Genomic DNA, 16,150 nt, shown 5'->3' on the forward strand with positions numbered 1-16,150 from the left:
TAAGCTTGCGAGCAGGGCCCTCATTGCTCTTGGTATCTGTTATAATATATGTGATTATTGTTATGCTGTAATGTCTATTGTCTGTACAAATTCCCTCTGAAATGTAAAGTGCTGCGGAATATGTCGTCGCTATAGAAATAAAATGTATTATTGTAAGCTGAGATCTCTAATAATTTTTTTTTAATTTTTTTTATAGCGCTAACAAATTCCGCAGCGCTTTACAGTTATGCACACATCACCACCACTGTCCCCGATGGGGCTCACAATCTAAATTCCCTATCTGTATGTTTTTGGAATGTGGGAGGAAACCCACGCAAACATGGGGAGAACATACAAACTCCTTGCAGATGTTGTCCTTGGTGGGATTCGAACCCAGGACTCCAGCGCTGCAAGGCTACAGTGCTAACCACTGAGCCACTGTGCTCTCAGTATGACACATCCCTGAGTGAATCAGTACATCAAACTTGCCCTCATAGTATGGCATAATGCACTACCGGACCAGACAGTACTCTTACGACTTCCCACTGTGAGTCAGACCATCAGGCAGAGACCCCTCAGCGTAAAGTATCATGCCATTGATCCAGACTGTACTGTTACTCCCCCTGAGACAGTGGTTAAACAATCTTTAAGAAACTGCTCAGTAGGAACTTTGGCACAAACAAACCAGACTGTCCTCTGGCATCTTTATTGACAAGTAAATCTAGCAAACTCAGACCCCCCTGTGTGGCAAAGGGAAACAGGATGTAATTCTGACCACTTCTAGGAGGGTGTCAGACCTATCAACAGAAATCTCTTTATTTGGTTAATCTGCAATACTTTTAGTGCCTTCAGTAGCAACCAGCCGAATTATTTTCTGACCATATATACTTTTCAGATAGTGAGGCCCTCTAGTAGCCCTGTTAGCTTTGCTCCAACTTTTCTTGCAATCAGCAGATAACTCCCATTCCATTTTTTATTACAACCTTACTAGGGACCATTCCTTTAATTTCAGAAACAGGGGCTACTGTTCATGCATTCTTTGAGGCTTCTGCACTTAGTCCCTTTTATCTTCTCTTTGACCACAGTTCAGAAACACTGAAATATATTGAAATATATGTCTCCAGGAGCCTTTGTCAGGTCCCTTGTGTCCTCTTTTCCATCTATCTTCTTTCGGTGGATCACCAGCCCCTCTTCCCAAGTGGAAGCCTCCTTTTCCTTTTTAATTTTTTTTTTTTTTTTAATTTTTTTTTTTAGGTATGATTTGGAAGGCGCATTGATAGCCTGAAGAGGCCTCCCCTTTAGGTGGCTGTGTCAGTTTTTGTTCAGCCCTCATTCTGCTGTTCGTTAGGTGATCTCAACCTTATCCAAGCCTTTTCTCCTTAAGGGTACTTCACACATGGCGATATCGCTATCGCGCCACCGATTTTGTGACACGCAGCAGCGATTGGCCCCCCTGGTGGATATCGCTGATCGTGCAGGAATGTCCTGGGCCATTTTTTCTTCGTTGGCGTCCCGCTGGCCAGCGCGAATCGCTGTTTGATTGCTGGATCGTTGCTGCGTCGCTGAACAGATCTGCCTGTTTGGCAGCTTACTAGCGATCATTTAGCGACGCACCAGCGATCCCTACCAGGTCGTATCGTCGGGATCGCTGGTGCGTCGCTAAGTGAAACGGGACCCTTAGAGTCCTGGATGTTTGGAGTCTTGAGAAATCTATCAATATTTTCCATTTTCTCACGTCCTTTGTTTGGTCCCGGGCAGATCTTTTAGACAATTTCACCTTTGTAGCTTTTGCCATGACTAGAGATGAGCGAATTTGTTCAGATTCGGTTCCCAATACGATCGGAATCGAATATTGTTTTTGCAATATTCGTCGAACCCAGCCGAACATCAATAGAGTGAATGGGAGGTAGAAATTACCGGATATGTTCGGAACCGATTGTAAGACATATATTTGGCACGAATAGTGTTCGAATATGGCATGAATATGTCAAAATCAGATTCGGGGCCAAAATCCGAACAAGTTCGCTCATCTCTAGCCATGACCACACCTCCAGGGCGATGAGTGAGTTTCTGATCCCTGATGGTCATCCAAGATGCCTACCCTCTCCATTAGAGTTTAATTCAGTAGGTGAGTGGTTCAGAGCTGTGGTCTTAAACTTTCCACATTAACACCTCCAAGACCAGGTGATTTTCTGTTTGTTTTTTTTCTCCCCCCTTTCTTCCAAAAAATGTAACTTTTTATTTTTCTGTCCACTTAACTGTACGAGGGTTTATTTTTTGTAAGCCACTTCTTAATGACACTATTCATTTTTATTATGTGATACACTAGAAAGCAGGAAAAAAAATTCCAAGTGCATTTAAATTGCAAAGAAAAGTGCAATACCACCTTTGTTTTTTGGGTTGTTTATTTGCCATGTTCACTAAATGGTTAAACTAACTGGCGATCTGACTCGCAAAATTTTGTTTGTTGCCATTTTCCGAGATCCATAATGTTTTCATTTTTCGGGATATGTGGCTGCATCAGAGCTTAAATTTTGCTCCCTGAGCGGACGTTTTTAATTATACCATATTGGAGTAGATACAACATTTTGATCGCCTCTTATTGCATTTTATTGCAAGGTTTCAGTGACCAAAAAACGTAATTATGGCGTATTGATTTTCTTTCTTGTTATGCCATTTACCAGTCAGAAAAATTGTATTTTGATCAAACTTTTACTAACATAGTGATACCAAATGTGTACGATTTGTTTTTTACTTTTAAGAGGGGATATACGTATCGTGTGTGTATATGTGTGTGTGTATGTGTATATATATATATTATAGTGCGTGCATTTTTCTCCTTCGCCTCATTGGGGGACACAGGTACTGTGGGTGTATGATACTGCCGCCTGGAGGCTGACACTAAGTGAAAGAAAGAGGTTAGCTCCTCCGCCATATACACCCTCGCCCCGATTGCGGGGGGAAATCAGTTCATGCTTAGTGTCCGTTGGAGGCACAAGTCTGTTTTTCTCCAGACTCTGTTTTTTTCCCTATGAAGATGAGACAGGGTCGACGGACCCTATTGAAAGGGTTCGATCTCCCCAAACCAACAACGGGCGAGCACATGCGAGTGTCGCCTCCACATATTCTCTCCCGCAACGTGGGACACGTCTGGTCTTTTTTCCCAGACTTTTTTCTTTTTACTTTCCATGAAGATGAGACAGGGGCAATGGACCCTATTGAAAGGGTCCGATTTCCCCAAACCATCAACGGGCGAGCACGGGCGAGTGTTGCCTCCACGCGTATCCTCTCCCACAACGTGGGACATGATGCCGGACTTAGCCCTGACCACCCTAAGGTATTGAAACCCTAGGCTGTACAGAGTCACAAGCATAGTCTGCGGCCCCCACTGCACCACCAATGCTAGACTGCGATGCTGCAAGGCAGCGGACGGTCCCTCTCCTCATCCCTGGAGGGAAAGATGGATCTAGGGTGCTTGCACCGTCCTATATATGGCCCCCTCCTCCCCTCTACCTGAGCTGGGAAGCTGAAGCATCGTCATGGAGGGGGAGGGCTCCTGCAGCAGCGTCCACAGGGCTGGAGCCCTTAGCTTTTTCCTCGGGTGTCAGGGCGGCAGCATCCGAAGATAGCGCCCCCCCCCCCCCCCCCCCCCCGTTGCGCACGGCAGTGGGTCCTGACGTCCAGCCATGTAGCCTCTGCCTGGGACTCCGTGGGACGTGGGTCCGCCCCCCCCCCCGTCGCGGCTAGGCACTGTAAATCCAGCCCGCGGCTTTGGCCGGCGCCAGGCCGCGGGCGGAAGTCCCGCCTCCTTCTTTGCGTCACTTCCTGGGCGGCCGCCGAAGAAATTGAACCTCCAGCTTCGGACCAGCGCGAGGCCGCAAACCGGAAGTACCGCCCCCAGAACTTCTCTCTTTCCGACGGCCCGCGCCGCTGCTGTGGCGCACTTCTTTGAGCTAAAGCAACGCCCGGCACTTCCAGGACACGTGGGGGCAAAGGACTGGGGTAATTGCTGCCCCCCCAACCTGAGAGGCCACGCTACGGGAAAACGAGGATTGCCCCCCCCCGTGATCTGCAGTGCTGATGCCTGGCAGATACAGCATGTCCAAAAAAGTGAAGACGCACACGTTTCTATACGCTGCATGCATCTCTTGTCGGGTCGCTTTTCCGCGGGCGCAGAGTAAGCGGTTATGCGAAGCCTGCGATTCCGAACGCGCCCAGGAGCCCTCCCATGCGACCGAGCCCAGTGTACCAAGTCCCCCTGAGTGGGCCCTATCACTGTCGCAGTTTATGGCGTCGCTTATGAGAGCAATTGAGTCCCTTCGCGCCCCAGATAAGGGCAGGGATAGTGGCTCGCCTGTCTTGGAGCGGTCCTCCACATCACAGGAGCCTCTGGCCTACAGGGGCCACTCTCACTCCAGACAGACGCGGCGGAAACGAACCCACACAGCGTCTCCCTGTCCATCCGGTGCCTCGGCATCCATGAGTTCCGCTTCTCGCTCTCCTTCACCAGTAGTCGATTGTGAGCAAAGCTCAGATTTCGACTCTGACGAACCCCTTGACCTAGATACGCCGGGGTGTTGTGAAACAGTGGACAGCCTCATCGAAGCTGTCAACCAGACTTTGGGTATTGAGGATGATTCCACTTTGGCTTCGGGCCATAAGGTGTCGTTTAAGCGAGTTAAGCGGCCGCATAGAGTATTTTGCACTCACCCAGAGTTCGAGGACATAGTGCAACGACACAGGGAGTGGCCGGACAGAAGTTTTTCGGGCCAGAAGGCGCTCGAAGCGAGGTATCAGTTTGCCCCGGACCTCGGTAAAAAATGGACGGAATCCCCAACGGTGGATCCACCCGTGTCACGCTTGGCCTCTAAAACCCTGTTATCCGTACCTAGTGGTTCTTCTATTAAGGATCCCACGGATCGTCTCATAGAGAGCTTGGATCGCTTGGTATTTGAGGCATCAGGGTCGGCACTCTCTCTCCTTCGTTTGCGGCAACGTGGGTGGCCAAGGCCATGATTTCTTGGTCAGAATCATTGAACAAAGCCTTGCAGGATAGGGACCTACCTGAAGTATCAGAGATCGCATGTCAAATCGCTATGGCTGGGGACTACTTAATGCGTCTTTGGATGCAGCCAATTGCGCGGCACTTGCCGCAAACGCAATTTCCATTAGGAGAGCTCTATGGTTAAGGACATGGCGGGCCGATTCAACCTCCAAGAAGTCCTTGACTTCCCTACCTTATCAGTGCGGCTGCCTATTCGGAGAGAAGTTAGATCATCTCATCTCTGACTCCACAGTAGGGAAGAGCGGTTATCTCCCTCAACAAAGGGTCAAACCGCCATTTCGTCACCAGTTTCAGGCACGTTTTCGGGCCTTTCGCAACCCAGGGTGGACTGCGGCGGCCAACTCCGCCGCTTCAGGTCGCCCCAACCAGGATAAAGGTCGGCAGGTCTCATATAGAGCCAACCCGTTGAGAATGCGTACTCACCAGCCCAGGTCGAGGGGATCCAGGTCCAAAAGATCTTAAGCCAAATGACCCGAGGCATTTGCCAGGCAACACCAGCAAGGTAGGCGGCCGCCTACTCTGGTTTTGCCACGTCTGGCTCACCGTCGCACACGACACATGGGTAAGAGAGCTGGTGTCCTCAGGGTACAAGACAGTTTGTCAAGTACCCCCCAAGACTTTTTTTTCTTTCCAGTCTTCCCAAGGTGGATACCCGGGCAAGGGCTTTGCTAGGAGCCATCAAATCGCTCCAGCGCAATGGAGTCATTCCCGTGCCAGAACACGAAAAGGCTCATGGCTTCTATTCCAACCTATTCGCGGTCCCCAAAAAGGACGGGACTGTCAGACCTGTTTTGGACTTGAAGCTCCTGAACAAATTCATCAGGGTCAGACATTTTCGGATGGAGTCGCTCCATTCAGTCATATCGGCCCTAGGGCAGGGAGAATACTTGGTCTCTATCGCTATCCAAGACGCCTACCTACATATCCCCATTTTCCCTCCGCATCAAAGATTTCTACGCTACGCCATCAACGGTCTATATTTTCAGTCCACAGCGCTGCCCTTCGGGCTAGCCACCGCCCCCAGAGTGTTCACACAAGTCATGGCCATCCTGCACTCTCGGGGCATAGGCGTCTTGCCTTACTTAGGCCGGTTTCACACTAGCGCATTTTCAGCGCGCGCACGGCCGGGGGTAGCTCCGCCCCCGATCCGGCTCTCTGCCCGGCGTGCCCGCCCCTTGCCTGTAGCGCCGCCTCCTAGCGGACGGCGGCGCCTGCGATCGGCGCACCCTATCTTTAGCATAGGGTGCGCCGATCGTGCGCAGGTCGTGCGCTAGTTGCGCTTTGACCTGCGCTGCGCACTTATGACGGTGCGCCGTGCGCGCCAAAATCCGAAAAGTTCGATTTTGGCGCGCACGGCGCACCGTCAAAAGTGCGCAGCGCAGGTCAAAGCGCAACTAGCGCACGACCTGCGCACGATCGGTGCACCCTATGCTAAAGATAGGGTGCGCCGATCGCAGGCGCCGCCGTCCGCTAGGAGGCGGCGCTACAGGCAAGGGGCGGGCACGCCGGGCAGAGAGCCGGATCGGGGGCGGAGCTACCCCCGGCCGTGCGCGCGCTGAAAATGCGCTAGTGTGAAACCGGCCTTAGACGACCTCTTGGTCAAGGGCCCTTCAATTCAGGCATGCGAGGAAAGTGTCAACATGACGCTAGATACTCTTTCCCGCTTAGGCCTGTTTCACACTTCCGTTTTTGTGTCCGCCAAACGGATCCGTTTCCGTTTTTTTGACGGAAACTGATGCAAACGGATCCGTTTTTTTAAAAACGGATCCGTTTTTTTGACGGATCCGCGGTAACCGTAATGGAAGTCTATGGGACAAAAAACGGATCCTGCAAAAAATGGCGGATCCGTTTTTTTACGGAAAACAACGGATTTTGACGGATTTGAAAAAACGGAAGTGTGAAACAGGCCTTAGGGTGGTTGGTCAACGTGAAGCAATCATCCCTTGTTCCAGCTCAGAGGATTTCCTTTCTAGGGATGATCTTCGACACCTTCCGAGGGTTGGTAATTCTCCCTCAGGACAAGGCTCTAGCTCTCCCGCAGGGAGTCCGGACACTTCACCAAACAGTCCCTCATACAATCCGTTTCGGGATGAGGATTCTATGAAAAATGGTGGCAGCAATGGAAGCAATACGGTTCACCCAGTTCCATCTTCGCCCCCTGCAGCACGCCCTCTTGTCATCCTGGGACAAGAACCCATTCACGTTCGATAACCGGTGCCAGTTTCCTCTCAGGTCAGGCGGTCACTCGAGTGGTGGATAACCAGTTCCCCCAGACCATTGGTTGGTGGTCACAACCGACGTCAGCCTCCTTGGCTGGGGAGCGGTTTTTCGCCACCACACGACCCAAGGACGGTGGTCGCCGCAGGAGGCATTCCTCCCGATCAACTTGTTGGAGATACGAGCGATCCTGCTGGCTCTGCAACATTTTCATCACCTTCTAGCAGGCCGCCCCGTCCGGATTCAATCGGACAACGCCACGGCGGTGGCTTACACAAATCATCAAGGGGGCACCCGCAGTAGAGCAACCATGCGTGAGGTAGGGCACGTTCTTCATTGGGCCAAGAGGAACCACTCGGTGATATCGGCAGTCCACATCCCGGGCATGAAGAACTGGGCTGCAGTCTTCTTCAGCCGGCAGGGTTTTGCATCTGGGGAGTGGTCACTACACCCAGAGGTCTTCCAGCAGATTTGCCAACGGTGGGGGACACCGGATGTGGACCTGATGGCTTTCAGGGTGAACGCCAAGGTGCCCACGTATGTTGCTCGGTCCAGGGACCCGCAGGCAATTGCTGTGGATGCGTTGGTTCTGCCATGGAACCAGTTTCGCCTCCCATATCTATTTCCCCCACTGCCACTACTTCCGAGAGTCATCAAAAAGATCAAAACAGAAGGGGTTCCAGCAATTCTGCTGGCCCCAGACTGGCCCCGTCGAGCGTGGTATGCAGATCTAGTGCAGCTGCTCGCCGACGTTCCTTGGCGACTGCCAGAGCGCCCGGATCTACTGTCCCAGGACCTGATCTTCCACCCGAGCTCAGGGGCCCTGTGTTTGACGGCATGGCCGTTGAATCTTGGATTCCAACCCAGGCGGGGTATGGGAGTGAGGTGGTCGCTACAATGGCTATCGCCCGGAAGCCTGCCTTAGCACATATTTACCATCACACTTGGAAGCTTTTCTTTTCTTGGTGTCGAGGCCGCGGTTGTTCTCCACTGAGATTCTCTATCCCCAACAGCTTGGCCTTTCTCCAGTCTGGCCTAGACTCAGGGTTAGCCCCAAGCTCCCTCAGGAGACAAATATCGGCTTTATCCGTCCTGTTCCAGCGCAGAATTGCTACCAATTTGCAGGTGAAGACTTTCATCCAGGGAGTCTCCCATTTGGTACCTCCCTATAAGGGCGCCCCTGGACGCCTGGGACCTTAACCTGGTCCAAAGCGTTTTGCAGGAAGCCCCATTTGAACCGCTGCAAGATGTCTTTGTTGTACCTTTCCTGGAAAGTGGTGTTACTGGTGGCCATAACTTCTATCAGGCGGGTCTCGGAGCTGGCGGCTCTATCCTGCCGAGCCCCGTTTCTCACTTTCCATAAGGATAAGGTGGTGCTCAGCAGGGCTGTGGAGTCGGAATCGGTGCTCATTTTGGTGGAGTCGGTATAAAATGATCCGACTCCTAAAATATATAAAAAAAAATTGGGCACTGTAGTTCAATGCAGAATGTGCTGAATATTTTTTCAAAGGAATTTGGGAAACTTATGAAATGTCCTATAAATGGCTGTTCTATTCCTGATCTAAGGGTACATTCACACACAGCGTTTTTACTGCGTTTTTTGAGGATACGTTTTTCAGCTGCAAAAGCAGATCAGCTTTTTAAAAACACGCATCACCTTAAAGGTTTTTGAGCTCATAGGTAATGTTTTCAATAGCAAAAGCAGATTAGAAAAATGCTGCACAAACTGACATGTACATTCTTTGTGAGGATCCGTTTTTGAGCCCAAAAACGGATCCTCACAAAACGATGTGTCTGAATGTCATATCTTGAGACCCATTGACTTTGCTGGGATGCCCAGAGTCACTGCATTTTACTGCAAAAAACGGATCCGCAAAAATGCTGTGTGTGAATCATGGCCGTAACCAGCGATGGCCGGGTGGGGCAGCTGCCTCCCCCATAGAAGTAGGGGCATGCACCTATCAAAACTCGTATGCTGCAGTGCTCCCGTCCTGCATCGGCTCCAGCCTGCAGGGGGCAATCTCCCCTCCTCTGTCCTGTCTTCTGCTGTCTTCACCAGAGAGAGGAGTGGAGGGGTGCCTGCCCTGCACAGGATCCGATTCCTGGGCCCCGAGCTGGAGAAAGTGAAAAGTACTATTGCTCATCTCTGTCACAGGAAGGTAACTAATGCTAATATTGTAGGTGATTATTATGTGCTCTCTGTAAAAGGAAGATCTTAAAAATACTCTCAAAAGACGCTTCATGTTTCTTAAAATGGATGCCTGCACACGTCACAGAGTGAACTATTTTGCCATCAATGTTCGATATGTTTGTGAGAACAAAGAAATTGTTACCAAGACACTGGCAGTAAAAGATACTAAAGCTCATCACAGCAGCCAGTTTCTCCAGGCCTTAGTGGATTACGAACTCAAAAAAGAACAGGTTCTTGCTATTGGAACGGACAATGCTTCAAACATAAGTATAATTAAACTGATGAATGAGAGTAATGAACAACAGCTAGAAGAAAATTTAGGATTCAGTATGTTTGAGATGGAAGGCCACAGTGCTGTTCATGTAATTGAGGAACAAACAGATATTACAACAGAAGAACAGCAAAATTATACTGTAGAAATAGATGATCTTGTTGAAGCTGCTTCAAAACACTTTTATATTCATCACATGCGCTGTGTTGTGCACACGCTGCAGCTGGCAATAAGAGATAGTCTGCAAGAGGGACATGCTGGAAATCTGATTGGAAAAATGAGGAAATTGGTTATTACCGCCAGAACCCTTAAAATTGATTCCATCTTGAAGAGACGTGCTGGGAAAGGGGCAATAGTCGATCAAACCACTCGGTGGGGCAGCACTTATTTAATGATTGAGCGATTGCATGAACTAAAACCGTTTCTTATAAATGTGGCAAACCCTCAGGTAACCCTAAATGAAGGTCAATGGACACAGGTGGCTGAATTGAATGAATTGCTTAATTGCCCATTTACTGTGACTAAAAAATTACAAGCTCAGGATTTAACTCCTGGCATTTTCATAAGGGAGTGTACGAACTTCCTATTTTGCCTGTCCCAATGAGGAGGTTTAATTGCAGATGGCATTTCTGCTTCAATGAAACTGAGAGAGACACAGCTATTGGAAAATAAAATTTTTCTGGCAGCTGTATATGTGGACCCAAGTCATCGTATACTGCTTGATGATCAACAGCTTACTAAAGGAAAAGAAGCTCTGACTGAGGTAGCAGTTAGGATGAGTGGCCTACAGGAGGACTGCCAGGTGCAAGAGGACTTGGCTCCTGACAGTGCTACTGCTGCCATATCTTCATTCTCATCAGAGTTTGACTTTGACAAGTATTTGGATGACATGGAGCAGGCAAAGCGTTGTCGCAAGGAAAAAGATTTCACTCCGTCTCCTATAGCAAGCAGATTGACAATATTTCAGCAAAATGTTTCACTTGCTCTCAAAGAAAAAGAAAAATTCAACCGTTCATCAAAACTGACTGTGCATGAGGCAGTTCCTTTATACCCGGAAATTGTTAGAGATGTTGCCCATGTGGTTTGGCTTTCCCTCCAACCCAAGTTAGTGTAGAGAGGTTGTTCTCTTGCCTTAAAATTATTAGGTTAGATTTGAGGTCATCTATGAAGGAGGATTTGATGGAGGCAATTCTATTTCATAGAACAAATTCAGAGACTGCACAAATGTTATTTAGTATGTTTTTTTTGTTGAAAACTGTTTTTTGCCACTTACACAGTTTATTACATAGTGTGATAGATATATATATAATCAATATTACATAGTGTATTACATATTTACAATTTATTAGTTTTTGTGTTCTAAAGTTGTATTCCAATAAATATATATTATGTCCTATCTAAATATCTTGATTATTGTATCATAAAAATGATTAAATGTCTGATGTTCACATTGTACTACAATACATTTTTCACTTAAATATCAGCAATATATGTGGGAGTTGGAGTCGGTGTAAGGAAAATTGAGGAGTCGGAGTCACAGGTTTGGCTTACCGACTCCACAGCCCTGGTGCTCAGACCAGCCACGCCCTTTCCGCCAAAGGTTGTTTCCTCATTTCACATTAATGAGGGTATTGTCTTGCCCTCCTTTTGTCCAGCACCGGTACACCGTGTGGAAAAGGCTCTTCACACGTTAGACCTGGTAAGAGCCCTCCGGAGGTACGTGTAACGGACGGCACCATTTCGTCAGACAGACACGCTGTTCGTGCTCCCCGAGGGGTGCAGGAAGGGACTCTCTGCCTCAAAATCGACCATAGCCAGGTGGATTCGATTGACTATTCAGGAGTCCTACCACATCAAAGGTGCTCCGGTTCCAGCAGGGATCAGAGCACACTCTACTCGGGCAGTGGGCGCCTCTTGGGCGCTTCGGCACCATGCTTCGACGGAAAAGGTTTGCAAGGCAGCGACCTGCGACCTCGTCCAGCCTGCACACATTTGCCAAACATAACAATATCCATACTCAGGCCTCAGCGGATGCGAGCCTAGGTAGAAGGATTCTCCAAGCAGCAGTGGAGCACCTTTAGACAGGAAGTGCATGTAGCTTGGATCGGTGAGTCAACTCCCACCCAGGGACTGCTTTAGGACGTCCCACAGTACCTGTGTCCACCAATGAGGCGAAGGAGAAATATGGATTTATGTGATAAACTCACCGTAAAGTCCTTTTCTCCGAGACGCTCATTGGGGGACACAGCACCCACCCTGTTAGCCAGTTGGCTCTTGTTTGTTTAATATGCATTTTCGTTTGATATTAGGGTGGTTTTTTTCTGGACACGCTGTTACCTGTGTGATGAAGGAGCAGCTGCCATCTTGGATATGGGGCCTAATGCTCGCCTCATGTCTGAGCTTGGCCTGTCCATTTTGGTCTGAGTTCACAAGAATTACAGGCAGCTAACTGCTCCTACCTCCCCAGGGCCTATAAGCATATTGAAGAAAACAGGATTTAGTGCTCCAATGTTGAATAGCAAGGTCTTTTAGTATGATAATGAGATAAGGCCAAAACAGAACTTCAAAGCTTTAGTAGGAGCCACGTCAGCATGGGGCATGAAGGTGCCTGGGGGCTTCAATTAGAATATACCTGCCAGCTGGATACAGAAATACACATCCATTGTCTCTCCCAGCCGCTTCGACTCCATCCTAGGATCATGGATTATGAGCACACCTTTCGAGTTACAGACTCCTAAAAAATATCCGAGTGACCCTGTGGAAATCTCGCATCTGGCATTGCGACTCCTGAGTTGGTGAGGGCTCTGGGACCTGAGATATAGAGATTGGCCCTCCACAGCGACCCAATGGGGCCCATGTTTGATCTCTACACGACAGGCAAAACAAACCGCATTCACTGGTACCTCTCGTGTCCTGATCCGATCATCCTGGAGGAAGTTACCCCCTTTCTTAGATATTGGGAATAAGTTCTGCAGGGAGCTAAAGAGTGGAGATTATTAGCCCACCCTCTGACACAGGGGGGAGGAACCCAGCATGCTTAAGAATTGGGAGCACATGGTAGACAGTCTCACTCACACAGAAGAACCAGATGATGATCTAAGAAGGAACTGGGGACAGACCTGCCAAGGGAGCAGCGGCCCGCGCTTTGGGGTCTGTCCGGCAGCTAAGATTCTTGTACCTGTCGACTGCAGAGCTCCCGACATCCACATGGAACCTACAACCTGGTAAATTGACCCCCCAGCTTAATATCTGTCTTGTACCATTATTGTTATATTTTTACTCTGACTGCAAATCCACTGTAATTCCGTTGTATAGCTTACTGTATATTTCTGTAATTATCTAGTGCGCTCTTTAGGTAATTAAACCATAAAATTGATCTTGGGCTGATGCTTTTACTCTGATTACGGATCTTAGAATACCCAGCGGGTAACAGGACATCCTCCCCCGGCGGCCATTTGCTCTAGGTGCAGTTCCCTTGCTGACCTGAGAGACGAAGGGGGCGCCGGAGAGCTGTGCCTGTGTAGTTACGTCACATTGGTGACGTGGGAGGAACCGGTCTTTCCTCCACAACCTGCATTAATGCTGATTTTGTTGTTCTCCTACTGCTTTTGCACTAAACTGATTTCAGCCTGCAGTTGGGGTGAGGGTGTATACGGTGGAGGAGGAGCTAACCTCTTTTTTTCACTTAGTGTCAGCCTCCAGGCGGCAGTAGCATACACCAACAGTACCTGTGTCCCCCAATGAGCGTCTCGGAGAAAAGGATTTTATCACAAAAATCCATGTTTTCTTTTCACTGCATTTAATCGTCACAGTAGGTGATTTGAACTGCAATCATTTGCATCAGCACTGCTACGTATGGTGAAAATAGCGATCTTCTATGAACGCCAGCTACAGGTTAGCTTTCCCAGGAGAATAGTCATGACAAGCATGGAGGTCTTCAACAAGGCCCCCCTGATCACATAGCGAGCACTGTTGTGAGTTCATTTTCCCCTTCACCATTGAGGTCTGATGAACTCCCTCTTCCGGTGAAGGAAGGTAGTGAGGCTGATTACCAAGCACCTGTGCAGGATGATGATGACTGGGTGACTGAAATTGCTGACTGGATATAAGGCAGCCGACGCCCTTCTGCCTTGCTGGTGAGCTCTCTGAGGGATTCTAGGAGACCAGTCTAATTCTTGCTCCTCAAAAGCTAAGTTTTCTGCTCTGCTTTTTGTATTTGTGTTTTGGTTTTGTTTTGCCTTGTTTTTCTGGATTTCTGCCATTCCCTGCTGGGGTGAGCTGAATTCCTTTTTGCTCTGTCTTCAGAAAATACCTGAGTACTGATATAGTCTTTTTGAAGCCTAGCGTCTTCAGGGCTTTTTTCCCTATCAGTCTGTTGGCTCTTGTTTTGATAGGGTTTTGGCGGATTGCAGACAGCAGCTTTTCTATCCTTTCCTATTTAGTTAGCTTGGGCCCCATCATTTGCTCAGCCTATCTTTCTATCTGTGTGAGCGTTTTTTCATCTTGCTTCACCGTCATATGTTGGGGGCTGCCTATTGCTTTGGGGTCTGCTCTGGGGCAGTTTAGATTTCCCTTTCTGTCTTTAGGCTATTTAGTTCTCCGGCTGTGATCGAGGGGTCTAGGGCACCGTAGGAACCCCCCACGGCTACTGCTAGTTGTTGTTGATAGGTTCAGGGGTCTGCAATCCGATAGCTGCCAACTTCTCTGGTTTTCTGGACTTAGCTAGTATTTCTGTTTTTGCCTCCTACGGTGACTCATTCATAACAGAGCACACTGATGTTTGCATGGAATGATACCCTCTTCCTTCTTGAAGTGGAATCTTAGCTAGTTTCGGGAAGACGTTATCTTGTTCCATTTCAGCCTAAGAATTTAGACTACCTGTTAATCACAGAATTCTAATCACAGGACCCCGACTCGTTTTCTTCATGACGCCAGCTCTTGCATCTGGATATACTTTCCCAGGGCTCCTTCTTCCACAGTTGCTCAATTTAACGGCATGGCTGGTGAAGCTGCAGTTTTGAAGGATTCAGGCCTTTCCGATCAGGTCTTTCTGATTATCAGAGCTTGAATGCCTTCCATCACACTTGAAATGCCTTTTTTTCTTGGGTAAAAATCCAAAGACTTAGATCATTTTCCCTTTTGATTCTCCTCTTCCTTTTGCAGTGGGGTTTTAAGCTTTAAGTTTGGCTCTCGGTTCCCTCAAGTTCCAGGTCTCTGCCTTGGCTATCATTTTCCAGTCTTGGAGAGTCTCATAGTCTTTTATATTGAGTCAACATACGGAGAAGCTGAGTGAGTCGGCTAAGCTCTATAGTTGTCACATGGTTCAGTGAAATATCAGAACTTGGCTAGGAATCTGAATACTATGATCTGTCCACAAGAGACTACAGCCACACAAGCAATAAAGCAGATCTCCAGAAGATTTAAAGAATCTGTGTAGTTTATTCACCGGATGCAACTTCTCAACCAAACACCATGTGGTTTTTGACACCCACACTATATACTACATACATGTTAATAGTGGATCGGGGAATAATAAAAAAAGTATACAAACTAAAAGACCTAATATCTAAACTGTACTAGTATATTCGAGATTACTTTTTCTTATAGCTCTGATTGATATATACTCAGGCCAAGGTGTGGAGAGTGGATTCAGGAGCAGAGTCTGCTCTACATAGGGGCAGGTGCCTCCAGTGTTACACAGTTCGCATCTGCCATTAACAGCAGTGATCACAGCTGTAAAACCCTTAAATGCTGCCATCTGTAACTGACATTGGCGTTTAACTTATGTGAACCTGTCCAGGTGTCCTTTCCAAGCACCAGTCGGTTCACCCACACTTTAAGGGGCTTCATAACTTCATAAGAGCACTATATACTGCAGTTCTCTATTATTACAGTATACAATAAAAGCATGTAAATGCTCACAGATTAAAAAAACAAACAAACTTTAAAGGTAAAAAATATATATAAAAATTCAAATCATACCCCCTTTTCCCAATTAAAAACAAAAAGAAATATAAAAATAACCTTGTTTGGTACTGTCAAATAAGTCTGATCTATCAAAATCTAAAATAATTTAACAAATACGGTAAACATAAAGGGAAAGAAGAAAAACAAATAATTATTTCTGGTTTTCTGGATGGTACCTTTTTTAAAAACTATCTATAGCTCCTTTTAATGGAGAAAATATAAGTTTTCTGAGTTTTGGAAAGTGGTGATACAAACGAAGTATGGTATTTACTTTTTAAAAACTATTTAAATAGCAAAAAAAAATCCTCTGTTTAGTAGTACCGTTAATCTTCCTGACCTGAAGAATCATGTTCCTAGATAATTTTTACCACACTATGAACGCTGTTAAAACGTAACAGAAAAAAACTTGTGGAATTGCATAATTTTCATACACCATTTGTGAAACTGATTGATGTCATTC

The 16,150-nt window shown here is 47.6% G+C and overlaps 1 protein-coding gene across 2 annotated transcripts in view; it reads left to right on the forward strand.

The window, feature by feature from the left end:
- The window catches only part of ABITRAM (actin binding transcription modulator), a 94,662-nt gene that overhangs the window by 74,017 nt on the left and 4,495 nt on the right, over positions 1-16,150 (forward strand). The window lies entirely within an intron of this gene.

Source organism: Dendrobates tinctorius, unplaced genomic scaffold, assembly GCF_039654945.1.
Source record: "Dendrobates tinctorius isolate UK_male_01 unplaced genomic scaffold, ASM3965494v1 ptg000102l, whole genome shotgun sequence".
In the NCBI taxonomy this organism is placed as follows: Eukaryota; Metazoa; Chordata; class Amphibia; order Anura; family Dendrobatidae; genus Dendrobates; species Dendrobates tinctorius.